We start from the raw sequence: 7,723 nt of genomic DNA on the forward strand, positions 1-7,723 counted from the left end.
TGACCCTCTCGGAAATGCCAGGGAGAAATGACAAACATGTCCAACTACCCCAAGAAGCCCAAATATAAACTCTCGCTCGCCTCTGACCCCTACTTCCCCATCAAGAACTGCTCAGAGGAAGCTGCCCTCTAGACCAGGTATATATGCCTCAACCAGAAAGCCAGTCATCTCACAGCACCAAAAACAAAGTCTGGAGAACCTTGCCTGAGGACAGGCCTTTTCGTTGTGCCTTCAAGGTCCCACTGACAAATAATCTCATAATCAGCAGTGTCGCCCTCGCACTCCATTCATATTAAACCCCGCAGTGTGGCCTGGCCCTGTTCTAGGCACTGCGGACATAGCAGTTTACATGACAGAGTCCCTTTCAACTTGAGGAAATGTACTTCCAACATGTAAACAAATTATACAATTTCAGTTACGAACAAGGGTTGTGAATAAAACAGGACAATGGGAAAGAGAGTACCTGGAGAAGGGGCTACCTTAGCTTCGGTGGTCAAGTTGGGTCTCTGAAAAAATGGCTTTCATCGTGTGACCAGCATGATGAGAACGTACAAGACAGATGGAATGACGTAGAGCATCCATGAGGCAGTAACGCGGAACGGTATTTTGCAAGCATCCTCTTACCCCTCACAACAATCCTATAAAGTAGGTACCACAGTTATCCCCATTTTACAGCTCAGAAAACAGGTTACAGAAGCCTCAGTAATTTGTTCAACTTCACGCAGAGCCTATCTTTGCACCCAGACAGACTCAACTAGAAAACCCTCTCAGTCTCTCAGCAACCGACTTACCTATTTGCTGGCCTAGGGCCTACACCTAACTGTTTGGCCTTCAATCCCCATGGTTGTGACCAAGCCCTCAGCCTGCCCTGCTCCCAATGGTGTGAACAGGGGGAAACAAAGCTTGTAACTCACAAGGGATCTGCCACCCATTCTAAACGTGCGCACACTGTTTGTGACTTCCCTTGAACCTGACAAATCTGGGCCGTCCCAGTTTCCCTGATCTCAGGCCAACAGCCTGTAGTGCACCTGGAGGCCAAGAATCTGTAAACGCCTTCCCTATATGTTTTTAAAGTATCAGAAAGACTGCTTACCTCGGATCAATCCTGAGCTAGGTGATCCACTGCACATGACCCTCAGGTCCTTCCAAATACAGTAGTGCCCCCCCTTTATCCACGGTTCGCTTTCTGCAGTTTCAGTTACCCACAGTGAACCACTGTCCCAAAATATTAAATGGAAAATTCCAGAAATAAACAATTCATAAGTTTTAAATTGCGCACTGTTCTCTTAGCCTGATGAAATCTCCCAGTCCTCCTCCGTCCCTCCCTGGACGTGAATCATCCCTTTGTCCAGCGTCTCCACGCGGTAGATGCTCCCTGCCCGTTAGCCACTTAGTAGCCGTCTTGGTTATCAGGGCCACTGTCACGGTATCGCAGTGCTTATGTTCAAGTCACCTCTATTTTACTTAGTAATGGCCCCCAAAGGCAAGAGTAATGATGCTGGTAATTCAAATATGCCAAAGAGAAGCCGGAAAGCTCTTCCTTAAGTGAAAAGGTGAAAGGTCTCAACTTATAAAAAAAAAAAAATCATTTGCTGAGGTTGCTGAGATCTACAGTAAGAACGAATCTTTGATTCATGAAATTGCCTGACTGATAAATTAAATTTTATCATAGGTATGTACTGTTGGGAAAAAACATTGTATATATAGGATGCAGTACTATCGTGGTTTCAGGTACCCCGAGGGTCTTGGAACATACCCCCAGTGGATAAAAAGGGGCCGTGTAACAGGGCTACCGTACAGGATTCAACTTGTATCATTCAGATACTAAAAGAAAGAAAACACAAATCGGCAAGCCCTCTGAGCTTCATCTCCACAATATACTGTATTTCACCGATTCTAAGACACATCTATTTTGCTACTTAAATACCTGGAATCAGTATCCACATTACAATGCATGTGTGTCACTGCTTTTCTGGCAGTATGCTTTCTTTCTTTCTTTCTTTTTTTTTTTTTTTTTAAAGCCTGAGCCATCCTGCCACCTGTGGGCAGCTCAGCGGCAGCTCAGCTCGGGCTGTGAATTGAACCAGCAACCCTGTTGCTCAGGGCTCACACTCTTGAGCAAGCTCTTAACCAACTGAGCCACTCGGCCGGCCCAGTATGTTTTCTTTCTTAGTAGTATATACAATAACGATGCATCTTAAGATCAGCGGTGTGAGCGGTTAGGAGACATTCAGAATCCTGCAAACATTGGGTTCCCTCCATCTCCTCTGCTTTCATTCCAGCCTAACTGGCACTGGTCAACACAACAGCTTCCTAACTGGCTCCCCACTTCCAGTCTTTCCCAGTAATCCGTTCTCCACAAGGCAGGCAGAGTGAGCTTCCAAATCTGCAAATTAGAGACGGGCCTTCTTTGGGTCACACTCTACAGAAGCTCCCACTACACTTAAAATAAACAGAAATTCCCCCCATGGTCTACAAGGCCCTGCTGACTTGGTTCCTCTGCTGCTGTTTCCTGCTCCTCACAAAGGCAGGTTCCACCGACCTCAGGGCCTTTGCACAGCTATCTTCTCTGCCCAGAGAACTTCCAGAGGCTGCCTCTTTTTTTCATTCAAGTCTCAGCTTAAACATCCTCCCTGAGGCCCTCCCAAACTACCCAGCCTAGATCAGAATGTTACCCTTATTCTTGACTGCACTTATTATTGCTTTAATTTAGCTTTAATTTATTTATTTATTCATTTTATTATCTTTTTTCCTCCCACTTTATGCGATAAAGCCTCAAAGAGGCAGGGACTTTGTCTTTCCTGGCCACTATCCCAGTACCTGGCACATAATAAATTCTCTATAAACATCTGTTTAATATAATAATAATAGAAGAAATTACTAAACTATATTCTTTCACATAATTTCTTTCTTCTTTCATTAAGTTCCAGTCAAAGTGACAGAAAGTTGCTGGCAAGAATGATCATTATGAAGCCTATCTGTGATTCCTCCTAAAAAAAGGCAAAAAGATAAAACAAACTTCTAATGGGACTATAGGAAAAAATACTGTGCATTACAACACACTACTCAACAATTTCCCATGTCCTTCTGAACTATATTTTTAAAAGCCTTATCTGGAACTGGACAATTTCAAAATTCACTGATCTCACTCTGACATACAAAACACACCACAGAATTCTTATAATTCTTCGAGAAACTTGTCTGCCAAGTGACATATTGCTTCCTTTTGCTTAAGATTCACCTCTGAACTTCTCTCTACAGTGTTTACAATTTTAAAATCCCAGCTTTAGCACCAGTTCCAGTTTAAAGTGGCTGTATCATCCACATCTTCACTATTTTCATCTCCAAGCATACCAAAAAAAGTAATCTGCTTCACTTGCTCATTTCCTAAAAACAAAACAAGTCTCACATTTTTGAATGCTGTGTTCTTACGTGATTCTCCGATGTTCCTCAAAACTGTAAAGTGTTAAAAATGTAAAAATCACACACAGTCCCTTCTTACAAGTAAGAGGAAACCTAAGGTGTCAAAACAGGAATACGCATGATTTAATTTTATTACTTTTGTACCACAAAAGATCATCCAGAAACAAACCCAGGTTTAAAAACAGGATGAAAAGGTATTCCGCAACAGTGATGAAACCTTACTTACTGATATCTTAATTATCTTTGTTAATTGTTTGGATGATGATATCCAAGAACAATGAAAAACTAAATTTCTTACTACTACTCTCGAAAGTCTTCCACACAAATCATCCCATAACTTCTCCTTTCAACATTCACGATCAATGCTGTTTAGCTTCTTTGATAAACATTTTGGGCATAATTTGTGTTCTCTTCTGAACAATTCTCAAATATGACTTCTTTATATTTCTACAATGCTTTCAATACAAAAAAAAATCACCATTTAGAAAAATAAATTAGGCTCTGGCTAAAGTGTAAAACTAAAAACAAAACAATGAATACATAGAATGGGGATTGGAGCCAACATTTCACTAATCATAATCCCATCTGATGTATTTAAGTGATCAAAATGAATAAATCTGCTTTAACCCTAGGGAAAGAAAGTCGTGGGGGTGGAGGGGAGTTAGGACTTTCGCCACATCACCTGAGCAACAAGGCCCAAAACAGACCCAACATTATTACTGCATCATCTAAGCCATTTGCACTGGCCTTTCCACAGTTCCAAGAAGGTAAAACCTGCCATCCTTCTCCTCAGCCATCCAAAAGGAAACAATCTTTAACAAGGTACATACTGTGAAACCTTAGGTTACCTTTGAAAATTAAAAACACCTTCATTTCTCCTGTTTTGGAGACTTGAATGACCAAATGCTACCCAGGAAATTCAAAGCAGGTCATTGAGTTATGAAGAAGAGCTTTGTTGGTACCCAACCACCCAAAAATGTGTAGGTTATTCCACATGGCATGCTGGAAAAATCCATGGGCTCTGGGGACACCTACACAAAATGGCAGCTTTGCTGCTTACTAGCTACATGATTTAGCCAAGTCACCTCACCTCACCTGCAGAAAGGAGTTACGAGCAGCCATCCTGTGACGGAGGCGTAAAGTGTCAAGTCCCTAGGCCTGGGCCAGTCCCAGAGCTGGTTCACAGAGAAGTCTGATTACAATTCAGAAAACCCGTGTTCTCAGTGTACTTATTCGCTCTCTACCCTGGGTGCTATACTAAATAGAATGAGTATACTTTTCTTGGATGAGTCATGGCTTTGCAGAGTTTCAGTCTTCATTCTGAATATCAATTCTCATTATATTATACTGAGTCAGAAAAATGGTAAGAATTAGAATAAGTGAGAATTCACCCTAGAAAGTTATTCTCTTAAAGTCACGATGCATGTAGGTTTCTTATCCTTTGTTTCTCTCTCTTAGAAGTACTGACAAGGTTAGTTGGGGGTCCTCTAAACTCAGAATGATCACTCTTACTCTATTGTGGGAAAATGAGAATAATGGTACAGTTGGCCAAATAATATGTTTACAAGCAATGTTTGTCCTAACACATGGAATACTATGGTTTGCAGAGAGAAAAATCTGGCCAAGTTATAGTCTTAAAAGATGAAATACAAAGGACAAATTTTTTGAAAACACTTATTCCTAAAAAGATTGTTAGATGCTGTCTGTGGGGTGAGAGCACGCGTGTATTTTGGGGAGAGGGCAAGCGACTGGGATTGCTCCATTCAGCCCTCCGAGTCTTTGCGGGCACACATGTGCCTCCTCACCGGCATTACCCACAGCACCATCTACTGCCACCCTGAGCCTATAGCAGCTTTGCGTCCGCAGAGCCCAAGAGTGAACACCATGCCTTTTGCTCAATTAACCAAACTGTTTAGGAATAAAAAAGATGTCACTTCAAAGTTAAAAGGAGGGTTAAAAAAACCTCAAAATGAATGTAACCCCTAACAATCTTTTAAAATAGCTAGGCAGCAAACAGAATCCTTTGGCTACTGACTCATGGCAAGTAAGTAATTTTAGTTTTTCTTATCTTAGCTAGTTAGGCTATAAATCCTTCTCTAAAGATGTTAAAGCAGGAATAAGAATTACATGTTCTGGTTGATGTATATGAAGTACATGTATTTATTTTTTATTACCTTTTAACATACTGGGAGATACCCAACTGCTGTGCCAACAGGGTTCTTTCACCTAAGAATTGGACGAATTACTCTAAACCTAAAGAACAGGGGGTTCAGGCATGGTGTTCAGAGCCAAAGCTTCCCTCAGGTCAAGGCTTCTCCTGAGACGATTAGGCCCCCAAGGATAATTAGGTCTCCTGATTTTGAAACGTACCTGGATACAACTGGGTCCAGGGTTGTATTCTGGCCCTTACAGATCTGCTACATAAGATTTACTGAAACAATTCTTATCATGCATAAAATACACAGAACAGCTTGTCAGTTATAAGCAAAACAACAATCTAACCTCAGTTCTGATCTAAAATTAAACCACAGGCTTAAAACAGACCATGATTTAAAAGATCTGGGATTTAAAAATAAAAACAACCATTTTCCAAACAGGAAAAAACCCAAAACCACATGGATTAATAATAAAAATTTTTTAATTAAAAATAAAACTAGCTGACACTTACCTAACACTGTGTTCTGGGCACTGTTCTAACCCCTTTACAGATTATCAGGTTGACAAAGCATCACCACCCCTTGTTCAATTAGTGATTTGACTGTCGTATGATCTATGGTAACACCACAGGTTAACTACCATAGGGTAAATCAGTGGGATGTTACCTACCAACAAAGAATTCTGGCTTATCATTAACTCGTCCTTATATTAAAATAACCATGCTTAGTAAATAGTTCATCTGAAGATGAGGGGTTATGATGTCACAAAATAAGTACAAATTAATACAGGTATTTTCCACGGAATGACTTAAGTGTAAAAGGGGGGGGCAGCTAAATAAATATCTTCAACGCCAACATGGAAAATAAAGAAAACGGAAGTCATACTTACTTATATTGCAAAAATTCTTAGTCTACTATCATATTCCCCTTCTCAAAACCAGACCAGTTTGTAGTGCTGACAACAGCCAGCCATGCAATGTTGTCACAGATGTGCGCCAGATTTTGCACAGGACATAGCTGTGAGGAAAAACCCGGAGTTTGTCTTATCTTAGGCAGGAAAGAAAGCCTGCTCATTTTGGTGGCTCGGCAAGTCTGAATAACAACAGGAAAGGGTTAACAAGCCGGGCACCAGGTGTTTTCTTTCCACTTTCCAGAGTAATTTAAGCATACAGCAAAGTTATCTCCGCTTCCCTCCTCACAAGCCCGCAAAGAGGGAGAACTGTCACTGCCATTCACACCGTGCAGCCCTGTTCTAACAACAATCCCAGGGCACTAGGCTGGGCAGCAGGCACTAGGGCTTCCCACAGCCTGTGCACGTTTTGCTGCCAAGTTACGAGCTCCGCTGGGTGATGGGGGCATGAGCGAGCCAAGGATAATTTAATTCCATTTCAAATCTGTATGCTTTCAAAGAAAGTACAGACGATTGAGACCATGGCTGGAGATGGTGGGGGTAACCTAAAACAAACTTTCAGAGCCTCTGAATCTGCCTTATTGCAAGAACTCCCAGTCGGCGATTAGGAGCTACTGATACTCCCAGAGTCTTTAAGCACCCGAGATAAGAGACCATGCAAGGAGACGTGGCCGAGGGGAGTCCCGGTCCCCCGCCAACCCCACTCCTGCGGCAAGAAGCGGCTGTGTTTCTGGTTCCCACCGCTCTCGCCCCCGAAGCCCACCCCACGCTCCGCAGCCCTGCCAGCGAGTCCCGGCCAGACTGTTCCGGCCGGGTTCCCCGCGCCCCTGCCCGGCCTCCCCGCCCCCCACCCCGCAAAACCCGGGACGCCCAGCGGAGCGCGCAGGGGGCGCAGGTAGGGCAGCGGCGCCGCGTCTCGCCCCGCCGCCCAGAAAGCCACCCCCCCCCCGGGTCCGGCTGGGCCAGCGTGACCCCGGGGCCGGGTTGGACAGAGACCCAGGCCCGGCGGGGTGGCTGGCTGCAGGGGGTGGCCTCGGCTACTCAGCAGCGCGCGGCTTGGGCATTGTCCGCAGTCGGGGCGCGTCGGGGCCCCCCAGCCCAGCCTTACCTCGGCCGCGCTCCCCGGACCGGGCGGTGCGGCCCGAGCCGGACGCCAGGCTCCCGGGGACTGCGGGGAGGGAGAGTCGGGGCCCGCGAGGGACGGGGTCCGGGCCGCCGGCGCCGCTGGAGGGCC

This window comes from Hipposideros armiger, unplaced genomic scaffold, assembly GCF_001890085.2.
Source record: "Hipposideros armiger isolate ML-2016 unplaced genomic scaffold, ASM189008v1 scaffold_575, whole genome shotgun sequence".
Lineage (NCBI taxonomy): Eukaryota > Metazoa > Chordata > Mammalia > Chiroptera > Hipposideridae > Hipposideros > Hipposideros armiger.